General features: G+C 47.7%; 1 protein-coding gene across 1 annotated transcript in view; it reads left to right on the top strand.

The window, feature by feature from the left end:
- Positions 1–833: 833 nt before the first annotated feature.
- Positions 834–11,412, top strand: part of L3MBTL3 (L3MBTL histone methyl-lysine binding protein 3) — a 92,349-nt gene continuing 81,770 nt past the window's right edge. Inside the window, exons 1-2 of the mRNA XM_028142468.2 lie at positions 834–899; positions 4,537–4,610. The gene's annotated coding sequence lies outside the window, so the exon portion shown is untranslated. The remainder of the gene's footprint in view (positions 900–4,536; positions 4,611–11,412) is intronic.

The following is an 11,412-nucleotide window of genomic DNA, read 5'->3' as shown; positions in this document are numbered from 1 at the left end:
CAAAAGGAAGCCCATAGCCAATAAGGGGGAAGCGGTCAATACCGAAACACAATACTCTCTCTTGGTCTGGTTTTGACGCCTTAACAAAGACAGGTTTTGCTTTTTAGGACCGCTCAGCCATCTTGACGGAATACATTAAGAGGCAGTCCTCGACCTGCTTATTGCCAAGGCACTTCCACACTCATTTCTTGAGTTGATGTACGAACCCCAACAAATTTCACAACAGAGGCCTTAAGCTGTCAGCAGAGATCAACACTTAAGAAACGGAAAGAACACGCATTTTACACGCGCGCACTTCATTATGCATTCTTCCAGTCCCGAAGGGGTGGGGGTGGGGGGGGGGTGGGGAGGTTCTACTGCGTAAAAGCTTAAAACTTTTATTTCCTATTTTTTTCCTGACCTGTAGCATGCATTTAGCCTTTGGGGAGTGTTTGGATAGGACGAAGGCCCACTCTTTCATGGCTGAGTGCCTACATATAACAGTACGCGGCGGATTAGCTGCTCCGAGAATTGCCTTTTTCAAAAAGTAAAGTGGGAAATAGACAAAGAAATCTAGAATCTTAGCTCTCTTTCCTATTTGTTTTTGACTGCTCTCGCACCAGCTCTGAGCCGGCGGCGACAAGGCCACGGAAAAGATGCACCTGAAACAGGATCTGCGGGCAGCTGCCTTCGCCAGGCGGCTTTATTGCTGCTTTCCAGCGGCGAAGGCGCAGCAGCCGTAACAGGGAAGCCAGCGCGAGCCTCCCCGGCAGCCGCGGCGGCGGCGGCACCGGCACCAGCGCAGTTTCCCCTCTCCCCAGCCCTGACTCCACGCGCACATGCGCACTGCGCCCGCAGCCCTGGACCATTTGTCAGGACTACTCGTGAGACGGAGAAAAAAAAAAAGAGAAATTTTGGGGGTAAGGAGCGGCTGATCGGATCTAATCTCTAATTAATCTGAAGATTTGCCTGGGCAAAAGACAGTCATTTGTTTTTCTGGGCGAGGATGAAAGTTAAAGAGACCTACGGAGAGAAGGAAGCGCACCCTCGTCTTGTGAAACAGACCAGGGGAGGGGAGAGGACCGAAGGGGTTTCTCCCCCACTTCTCTGCGCCTCTGGGAAAGAGGAGAAAACTTAATCCTGGGGGGGAAAGTGGGCAGGCGGCGCGGCGACGGCTGGCAGGGGAGTCTCTGGGCATCTCACTCTGAAGTAGTGAGTGCGAGTGTGAAAGAGGAACAAAAGAGAGAGAAAAGAGAAAGGAAAAAATGGGGGGAGGAGAGACTTGTATTTTTTTTTTTTTTTCTCTTTGCGCGCACACGGGGAAGGGTGTGTGGGGCCGTGCGGAAGGGAGCCGGGGCGAGGCGGCCGCGCCGGGCTCTCGCCCGCGCGCAGGCGGCGGGATGCGTGTGGGCCCCCCCCCTCCCCTGCGCCCCCCGAGCTTGTCACTTGGGTCGCTTTCATGACACCCGACGCGGGGTGGGGGAGCGCGGCGGCGGCGCCGGGCTCCGCTGGGGTGCGTGCCCGAGTGGGCGCCGCGGAGCCGCAGCCCGGGCAGCGAGCGCGGCCGCCCAAGGCGGGGGGCGCCGGCCTATGGGGGGGGGGGGGCGGGGGAGAAGGGGGGCGCGGGGGCGGCCGGGGCCGCGGATCGGTGCGGCGGGAGGCGCGATCCCCGCGCGCCGCCCCTGCGGCCCCCTCCGCCCGTGTGGCCTTTGTGCCGGGCGCGCACCGGAGAGCGAGCGAGCGAGCGAGCGCGAGAAGTACAAGTACGGGAGACCGAGGCAGTGGGAAAAGAGGCCGCGCCACTTTCTCCTCGCTCGGGCTGCGGGGGACGGACTGGTTGAATGTGCAGGCGCGTCTGCCCGGCGGGTGCCGTGTGTGTGTGTGTGTGTGTGTGTGTGTGTGTGTGTGTGTGAGCGCGGCGCAGAGGCCTCCCCGACTCCCACCGCGCACACGCACACTCACACGCACGCACACACTCGCGGACCCGCGGCGGGGCCCGGCGGCCGAGAGTTTGCGTTTCCTCCTCGCCGCCTCCCCCCCGTTCCCGACCGACTGTGTGAGAATTTCATATAGATCAGCTCCAATTTCCGCCATTTTGGGAAAGTTGCACAAAAATAAACCCTCCGGTTTATTTCTGCCCGAGGCAGGAAAGTGCTTCGGGGAAGCGAGGCGGCGCGGGCCCGGCGCGGCCGTCCGCGCGGGGGAGGGTGCGGGCCGCGGGGCCGGGCCGGGAGCCCGCGCCGTCGCGGCGATCGCCCCGCGCCGCTGCAGCGCCGGGCCGGGTGCGGGCGCGGGCGTGTGTGTCGGGAGGCGGCGGCGGCGGCGGTAGCGGCGGCGGCGGTGGCGGCGGCGGCAGCGGGCGGTATGGGGGCCGGCGCTGGGCTGCTTTTCCTGCAACTTGTTTACGTCGCCCTTATCCTGGGGAGGCAAAACGGGGTCCGAGGCGGGGCCGCCGCCCGCCCTGCGCCGCGTGCGTGTGCCTTTCCGGAATAATGGGTTTTGCACACTCGCGTCCTGGGCCCGGCGGGCCGTCCTCGCGCCGCGGCGGCCGGGCGCGGCGGGGGGGGGGGGGGTGGGGATCGGGAAGCGCAGGAGCCGGGGCATCCGCCGCGCGCCCGGTGAGCGGGTGAGGGGGGCGAGGGAGCAAAACTTGGGGAGTCCTGGAGGCGGGGTGGCAGGGAACGGTGGCACGGGCAGGGGGGGAGGGCGCAACTTTTGTGCCGGTGGCAGAAACTTTAATTACCTTAAAGGAAAAAGGCCGTATAATCTCCCCCCCCCCCTCCACCTCCACCTCCACCCTTGCTGGTCAAAGCACGCCCTTAGCGCGACCGTGAGAGAAAGTTTAAAAGCGGGCGGTTTCCTCCCCGCCTCGCCCGCGGAGGGTGGTGGGGGGGGGATCTGTCGGTACGTCTGCGCTCGGAGAAAGGTGGGGGTAACGAGCCGCCCTCCGGGGTCGCGCCGACCCCGGCTCTCACCCCACCCTTCCAACGGGGAGACGGAGGTAAGCGTCGCTTCGGTGTCCCTCCCTCCCCACCGCTTCCTTTTCCTCCCCTCCCCGCCGATTTTTTTTTTTTTTTTTTTTTTTTTTTGAGGGGACCCGAAAAAACGGAGTCTCTTTCCTTATGCAACTTCCTCGGACGCTGTTCGCTCGGCCCTTCCCCCTCCCTGCATCCCTCGGCCGAGCCTGAACCACCTCGGGTCTACCGCCAGAAGAATGCATGAGAGACCATTCCAAGTGCACAGAAACGAAAATAGATTGTTTAATTGTTCTAAGTTTCAGTGAAGGGAAACATGAGAAATAAGAATTGGGGGTGGGGGGGTGGGGGGTGGGGGGTCGGGCGGGGGAGAGCCGCCGGGGCGAGTGCGTCGAATTTGAATTTTGGTTTTTCCCTAGAGCCTTGTGTGTAATGTCGTTATTGGTTTGGGGAGCCCGAGAGTCTCCGTCCTGGCTAGCTCGATCGCGTGGATTTTTGCGCAAGTTTTCAGAAAAACACTGACTCGCATAGAGAGGAGCATTTCTCCGGAAAGTTTCAAGTGCAGCAAAATAGCGAACGAGCAAAACTGGCCAAGGGGAGACCTCTAGTGGTTAAGCGCATCTTTAAGTTCCGAAGGCCGAGAGCAAAGTTTGGCCTTTACTTGTGGCTACGCAGTCCGTTCGGACGTGGAAGTCATTAAGAGGACCTGAGCCGAGCAGCCAGATGTGGAGTGAAAGGATGCTGATCAGAAATAGAAAGTTTAGGAAACCCGAGAGCCAATGAGTTTCCACCCTGTGACTTCACCCCTCGTTATTTGTATGGGAAATGCACTTCGCTTTTATTCTGGGATTTGAGCTTCATCACTCCCTGGGTTAGAAATAGCTGTTCTCCTATCTACCATCTATACATCTGACCAACTTCTAATCAGGAGACACAGCGGATAATTTCATCTTGAGTGTGAATAAAGATACCAATCTGTGTTTAAAAGTTTGAAACAATGAATAAAGACCCTTGGTTTAAATTTGCCTTGTAGACGAGCTGATCATTTTTAGTCTCTAATAAATATAATTGGAGGCCGGTATGTAGTATCCTAACCATACGGTTATAATGTAGTCGTAAAATAAGTAGTTCTACGAGTATAATTTTGTTTCACTGGATAAGACCTTTCTGGATGCTTTGTATAATGTTATTTAAACACATAAATCTGTGGACAAATCTACTTACACAGTATCTGTTCTTTTGCCAATGTATGTTCAGTAAAGCAACTTTAATTTTAAAGATAAAAGCAACGAGAGAAATAAAGTTGAGTCAAATAATCTCTTTAACCTTCACCCTTTTGTCATACATTGGAAGGTCCTTAATGGAGGAATTTAGGATAAGGGAATGCTCTGAATGATAAAAATCCACTTCACCTCATCCAGGACTAGTTTATTTTAACATACTGAGTGGTATTGTGTGAAATTATGCAGTAAGTCAGTGATTCAAACTTTAAACTTTTAAATTGTGGGTGGTGGATTTCAAGGCTTCTTTTTTATGACAGTGCTTTGATTTTTTACTTTTCCTCTCTTTGAACCAATGCTAGACTTTCCAGAGAAGTCTTGCGGTTGGACAGTGATCATAAAGACCACCAGATAATTATTTCTTCACCGCCACTAGGTAAGAGTTGCTTGTTGAAACAAATTGCTTGCTATATTTACAAATGTTAAAGACTGCATTTGGAAATCAGGAAGAAGGAGCATGTGGGGACAAGGTTGGCCAGAAAAAACATCATTTTATGGTGTGTTTTTTTTGAATGCATGAAAGTCTTAGCACTGTGATTGAAGCTGGAATAAAACATTGGGAAACGTTATGAGATTGTCTTGAATAATCTTGGACTGGCTCTCTTTTTTATTGAATTTATTGGGGTGACATCTATATATATATAAAAGCCTGATATGCAAAGTGTCCCCTCTGGAGTTCTACTGACCAGGAGTTCGATCACTCGCTATAACATGTGCTGTCCACCAGGGGGCGGTGCGGAACGAAGGAAGGCCCCAGCCAGCAGCTGGCAGCTGCTTGGGACCCTACCTGTGCACGGATTTCATGCACTGGGCCTCTAGTTGGTTAATAAAATTATATAGATACCAGGTGTACAATTCTATAGTACATTATCTGTATGTTATATTGTATATTCATCATCCCAAGGCAAGTCTCCTTCCATCACCATTTATGACCCCTGTGTCCCCTTCTACCTCCCCCATCCCCCCTTTCTTTCCAGTAGTCACCATACTGTTGTCTGTGTTTATGAGTCTTGTGTTTTATGTGTGCGTGTTTTTTGTGGGGTGTTTTGCAGCTTAATCCTTTCACCTTTTTCACCCAGCCCTGCAACCCCCCGTCTCCTTGACTGCTGTCAGTCTGTTCTTTATGAGTTCTTGCCAGATTCCTTTTTTTGTAATACTCATGCAAGGATATGTAGATATGTTTATTGATTTTAGAGAGAGGAAGGGAGAGAGAAACATCAATTGGTTGCCTTCTGCACACACCCTGACTGGGGATCGAACCCACAACCTAGGTATGTGCCCTGACTGGAAATTGAACCCACAACCTTTCGGTATATAGGATGACACTCCAACCAACTGGCCAGGGCTCTTATCAGATTCTTTTTTTTTTAATATGTTTTTATTGATTTCAGAGAGAAAGGGAGAGAGAGAAACATCGATGGGAGAGAAATATCGACCAGCTGCCTCCTGCACTCCCCACCATCCCAGCATGTGCTCTGACCTGGAATTGAACCGTGACCTGGTTTATATGTCCACACTCAACCACTCAGGCACACCGGCCAGGCCTTTCTCTTGAGTATTAAAAGAGTTTATGGCCGAAACCGGTTTGGCTCAGTGGATAGAGCGTCGGCCTGCGGACTCAAGGGTCCCAGGTTCGATTCCTGTCAAGGGCATGTACCTTGGTTGCGGGCACATCCCCAGTAGGGGGTGTGCAAGGGGCAGCTGATCGATGTTTCTAACTCTCTATCTCTCTCTCTCTTCCTCTCTGTAAAAAGTCAATAAAATATATTTTTTTAAAAAAAGAGTTTATGATGTTGTTTGGCAAAAAATAAATAAAAAATTAGCCTCACCTTTTATGAACAAGACTGTTAATCCTCATGGGCCACCTTATAGCTGGGATGGATGTGGTCCATATCAGCGGTCCCCAACCTTTCCGACCTCATAGACCACTAGTGGTCTGCAGACCACTGGTTGGCGACCGCTGGTCTGTATGTCAAAACTGAATAATTACCAATATAAAAATTATTAACAGGAGTATTGTGTTTAGACATGCTGAGTGGATGGCTGATTATTTCTCTCCATTTGAGAACTCATTGGGGCTGCAGATAAAGTGTTAGAACGGGAATCAGAAGACAGTTTAATCACTAAATACCTGTGTAAGTCCCTTTACTTCTTTCAGCCTACCTTTCCCCATTTGGAAACTCAGAGCAGTAGAGCTTGCCTTGCTTCCTCTGTTGAAAGGATCAAATAGAACAAAGTTTGGAGAACTGTGTAGAATTGATTCAGATGTTTGGTAGTCATTTTACCTTAGCCATGCTTTGTGAAAGGCAGAAGGTAGTTGTTTAGGGCAGGACAGAGTGATTTAATTCCTGGCTAAAATTATTAGATTGGTTTCTGGTGTGTATATTATATGGACTTGTCACAGTACTTCCAGAGGATATTTCTTTTCTTCAGGAAAAAAAGTAGTTTGTCTTTTACAGTACTGGCGCGGTGAGAGAAGGGACCATGCTTTATCATGGTGCTGAACACAAAGTGAAATTTATTTATCCCAAACTAGTCATTTAATAGGAAGGAGTACATGAAATGAATACTTCAAATTTAAAACGATGCCTAATTGTGGAAATGGTAGGGTGATGAAAGTAGAAGGGTTGGTGTGAGGGGAATTTGTATCCTGTAATTAATATTTTTAGTTGCTTGAGTCTGTTGGGAAATGAGGATGAGAAAATAGGTAACCAGGATAGTAGGTATATAGACTGTCGGGGCCAGGAAATGGATCCTATAAATGTGGACTTAGGGAATCCTATAAATGTAGGGCTCCCCCACTCCCTATGTTTTCTAGACCCCGTTGTTACTTTTTTCTAGTTATTACCAACTATCTTTTAGGCAGAAAAAAATGCCACAAGTACTATCATTATTTTCCACTTGATGATACTAAACTCGACATACCCTGACAAGTTTTAGTTCATCTCTCTTTCCTTATAGATTATCTAATCAATGTTCCAAGAATCCAGAAAACCCAATAGTGCAGAAAAGAAGAAAGACATGTCCTATTTAATTAGTCCTTGAGTAATAGATGGCTGTTTCTTCAATAATTTCGACTGGTTTGTTTGGTAGATTATTTCTAAGAAATATATATTTCAACCAAGGCTATTTATAGTAAATACTAGTGGCCCGGTGCACGAAATTCGTGCGGGGGGGGGGGGTGTCCCTCAGCCCGGCCTGCACCCTCTCCAATCTGGGACCCCTCAGGGGATGTCTGACTGCCGATTTAGGCCTGATCCCACACAGGGATCGGCCTAAACCGGCAGTCGGACATCCCTCTCGCAATCCAGGACCGCTGGCTCCTAACTGCTCACCTGCCCGCATGCCTGATTGCCCCTAACCACTCTGCCTGCTGGCCTGCTCGCCCCCAATGGGGCCCCCCCGCAGCCGGCCTGATTGCCCCCAACTGCCCCCTCCCCCCCCCACACCGGCCTGATCACCCCCAACTGCCCTCCCCTCCTGGCTTGATTGCTCCTAACCGCCTCTGTCTTGGCCCCGCCACCATGGCCTTGTCTGGAAGGATGTCCGGAAGGTCTCCCGGTCTAATTAGCATATTACCCTTTTATTAGTATAGTTAGTATGTAAAATTTACAAGAAAAGTTACTTTATGTGGTATGGGGCAGGACTACCCTTGGGGTCCCAAGGATGGGAAACCTGAGTGACGCCCTGGCAGTGTTTCTACTAGTTTACCAGTTTTTACTGAGTTCTTACAGTGCCAAACATTAAAAGACTAGGTGTTTGCCCTTGAGGAATTCCCTAGACCCTTACCCGAGGAGTAGACACAACTCTGAGCTCTGCTAATGTGAGTCTAACAGCTGCACTTTGTGCCAGTAAAAAAGAATAAGGGCTATAGCTCTCTTGGGAACCAGTGAGCTAGGAAACATGGATTCCCCAGTTAACTAATGCAGAACCTTGACATATAATTGTATACACGTAGCACAATATGTTACATTTCTGCTTTCATGCCGAGTCTTCAGAAATGAATAAGGATCTCTTTATTGGCTGTCAAGGACTGCCTGAATTGTAAATCTAGCGAGGGTGATGGAGTTAGACTGATTGTTTTCTCCTTTGCCTAATATGTTCACCAAAGGTGACTCTGGTGAAGATCTGCTCTACAACTTCCCCTACTTGCTACTATCAAACGCTTTGGGGGGACAGTGTATTTAAAGTAAACTATTTGTCTGGAAGACACTGTGTTAAAGAGATCTATATATTCACTAGAGGCCCAGTATGCGGATTAGTGCACCGGTGGGGTCCCTCGCCTGGCCTGCGCCCTCTCACAATCCGGGACCCCTCGGGGGATTTCAGAGGCCCGGTGCATGGATTCGGCCCGATCCCTGCAGGCCAGGCCGAGGGACCCCACTGGTGCATGAATCTGTGCACAGGGCCTCTAGTATGCATATAGGATCTTTGGTTAATCTCTTCCTGCCCTCCCCTCTACCCCCTTCTCTCTGAGATTCATCAGTCTTCCATGTTTCCATGTCTGTGGGTTGAGCATCTGCCCCCTGGTGTTCAGTGCACATCATAGCTACTGGTCGAATGGCCCAATGGTCGAATGGTCATTCGGTCGCTTAGGCTTTTATATATATAGATATTTGTGTTTATTTACATATAATATCTTGAAGTTCAGAGCATCCTGAAGATGTATTTTATAAAGGCTTCATTATCTAATGGGAATAATCTCAAGTTACCTCTTTACTCTTTACTAAGTTAAATCACTTCACTGATGTGAGATTATGAATTAGTTTGTATTCATTGCAGCATCAGGTATGCAGCAAGTGGATAAAAGCAAAACACCAGGAAAGGGTACCCTTGAAATATAACTGAGTTTGATTTATGAAATATAATTGGGAAAGCCCTTTAAGAATTCCCTATTTAAAAGGAAATAGATTGGTTTGGCAGAAAGAACAAAGGCTTTGGAGACGAACTTGAGTAAAGTTGGGTGGTCTAATGAGCCTCCGTTTCTTCCTCAGAGTGGACTTAGAATTAATGACTTGGATAGTGAAGGGAAGAATTACATGTGCATTATATGTAATAGTACGGTGCCTTCTCTATAATTATTCTTTTTGTAAGTCAGTGTTTTGTGTTAGCCAAAAATATTTATTGAGCATCTATTTTGTGTAAGTGTTAGTTGGGGAGTGCTTCAAGTAACCAACACTTAGGACAGGGTTGAATGAATGTGCTTTGCTTCAATGTATTCATAATCTAGTCCAGGAGATAACCTAAGCACATGGAGTGTTCATTAATGAAACAAAGCTGTGGCTCAGTGCTGGCCAGTGGTAGAGAGAAGTTCAGTAGGTGCTATAGCGGTGCAGCTGGATGGGAAGTTAAATATGTTTCTAAAGTGGGGACTTGGGAGGTGGGGTGTTCTCTGCAAAACACTGAAATGCTGATATATTTGGTGTAATTGTATATTGAATGCCTTCTGATTGTCAAATACAAAGCTAGGTACTTCATATTTATTTACCCAACAAATACCGAGTGCCTTCTGTATGCCCAGGTACTGTTCTAGGCACTGAGTATTGTCTCAAATACTTCCACTAACCTTGAGCATTTGGCATTATTCTTTCCCTTTTAGAGCAAACTGGTCTTCAGAGATACTTAGTAACTTGTCTGAGTTCATATCATGCAGTTTGAAAGGGGTGGGACCAAGGAAAATGATACTGGCTTATGATTTCTGTCTTCTCATAAGACAGTTTGTTCATTGAATGGGGTTAGAGGAAGAGAATAATTAGATTATACAGGTGGGTTGTAGTGGTTTTGCATGGATTAGTGACATGATTGCCAGACTAGCTTTTCACCATCACCACTTTGTACACTGCATCATTTTATTGATTGTTCTTAACAGTCCACTGGCTGAAGGAGCAGTAAACATCCAAATATCCTGGTTTTTGAGACTTGGAATATCTCAGACTTTCAGATACTTTGACTTGGCTATTGGTTTCATTTTGGATGATACCTGAGCTAATGTGCAAAGCATAGGCAAGGTTGGGTTTTGTTGTTACTCCTTCTCCTTTTGAGTTGCTTCTCCTTCTCCTGCCTCTTCTTTTCTATGTCACAAGTGCACAGCACCCTCTTGTCCAAAGTTCCTGACCCACTCTAAAGAGCATCTTCATTCTTCCCAAAGGTTTAAGCAAAAACAAAACAAAACAAAAAACCCCCATAGACCCAGAGACTAGTGTGGTGATTATCAGAGGGAAAGGGGTAGGGAAAGGTGGAGGAGGGTAAAGAAGGGCTAAATGGTGGTGGATGGAGACTTGACAATACAATATACAGATGATGTATTACAGAATTGTATACCTGAAACCTATATAATTTTATTAACCAATAAATGCAACCCAAATTAAAAAAAAAAAAGTTGGATCAGCAAGCGAATACCCAAGATGGCATGTCTCAGAAAGTATCTCCTAGCACATTCCAAACGCACCGTGGAAGGATTTAGCACTATTCATTCTTTAGAGTGTATTTAGTTCAACATCTGGCTGTTGCTGGGACCCAAAAGGATTGATTGTTTTGTTATGTGTTTAGGTTTCTGATTTTCAAAATGGTAATTCCTAGAAAACTCATTATCAGATTAATGAATGTCTCTTATATGTTGATTTACTAAGATGAACAATAGAGAACAGGTATAAGAAAAATATAATGGGAAGAAATCGCTATCTCTTACTTTCCTTTTTTTAAAAAAATTTAAACCAAGAATTGGGAAAAGACCAATTATTGATTCATACTGAAAAGAACACCTTGGTCTACCTCAAGGCCTTCAAATGATCACAAACTGTTAACAAAACATTATTCAGATTAGGTCTGGGAATTCCTGGGTTTAATTTTTAAAAAGCTTTCATTTGTTTTTTTTGTAAGAGACCTGATAAGGCAGTAGGGTTAGTTATCAAAAAATGTAAATCAGTCAATAAATGAAAAGAATGGGACCTCAGTTTACCAAACTGAAGTCTAAAGATAATGGCATTTACTCAGAAGCCAGGATTATAAAAGGAAAGAAGAAAATGAAAATGAGGTATAGAAATAAGGGGGAGAAGCTGGGGATGGGGTGGCGGGGTGGGGGAATTTACAGTGCTAGAATCAAAATTTAGAAATGAAAGCCAGGACTGTGACTAAGAATATATTCATCAGGCCCTAGCCAGTTTGGCTCAGTGGATAGA

Source organism: Eptesicus fuscus, chromosome 10 (genome assembly GCF_027574615.1).
Source record: "Eptesicus fuscus isolate TK198812 chromosome 10, DD_ASM_mEF_20220401, whole genome shotgun sequence".
Taxonomy (NCBI): Eukaryota; Metazoa; Chordata; class Mammalia; order Chiroptera; family Vespertilionidae; genus Eptesicus; species Eptesicus fuscus.
The sequence above is the reverse complement of the archived record's forward strand: the minus strand, read 5'-3'. Positions and strand labels throughout refer to the sequence as shown.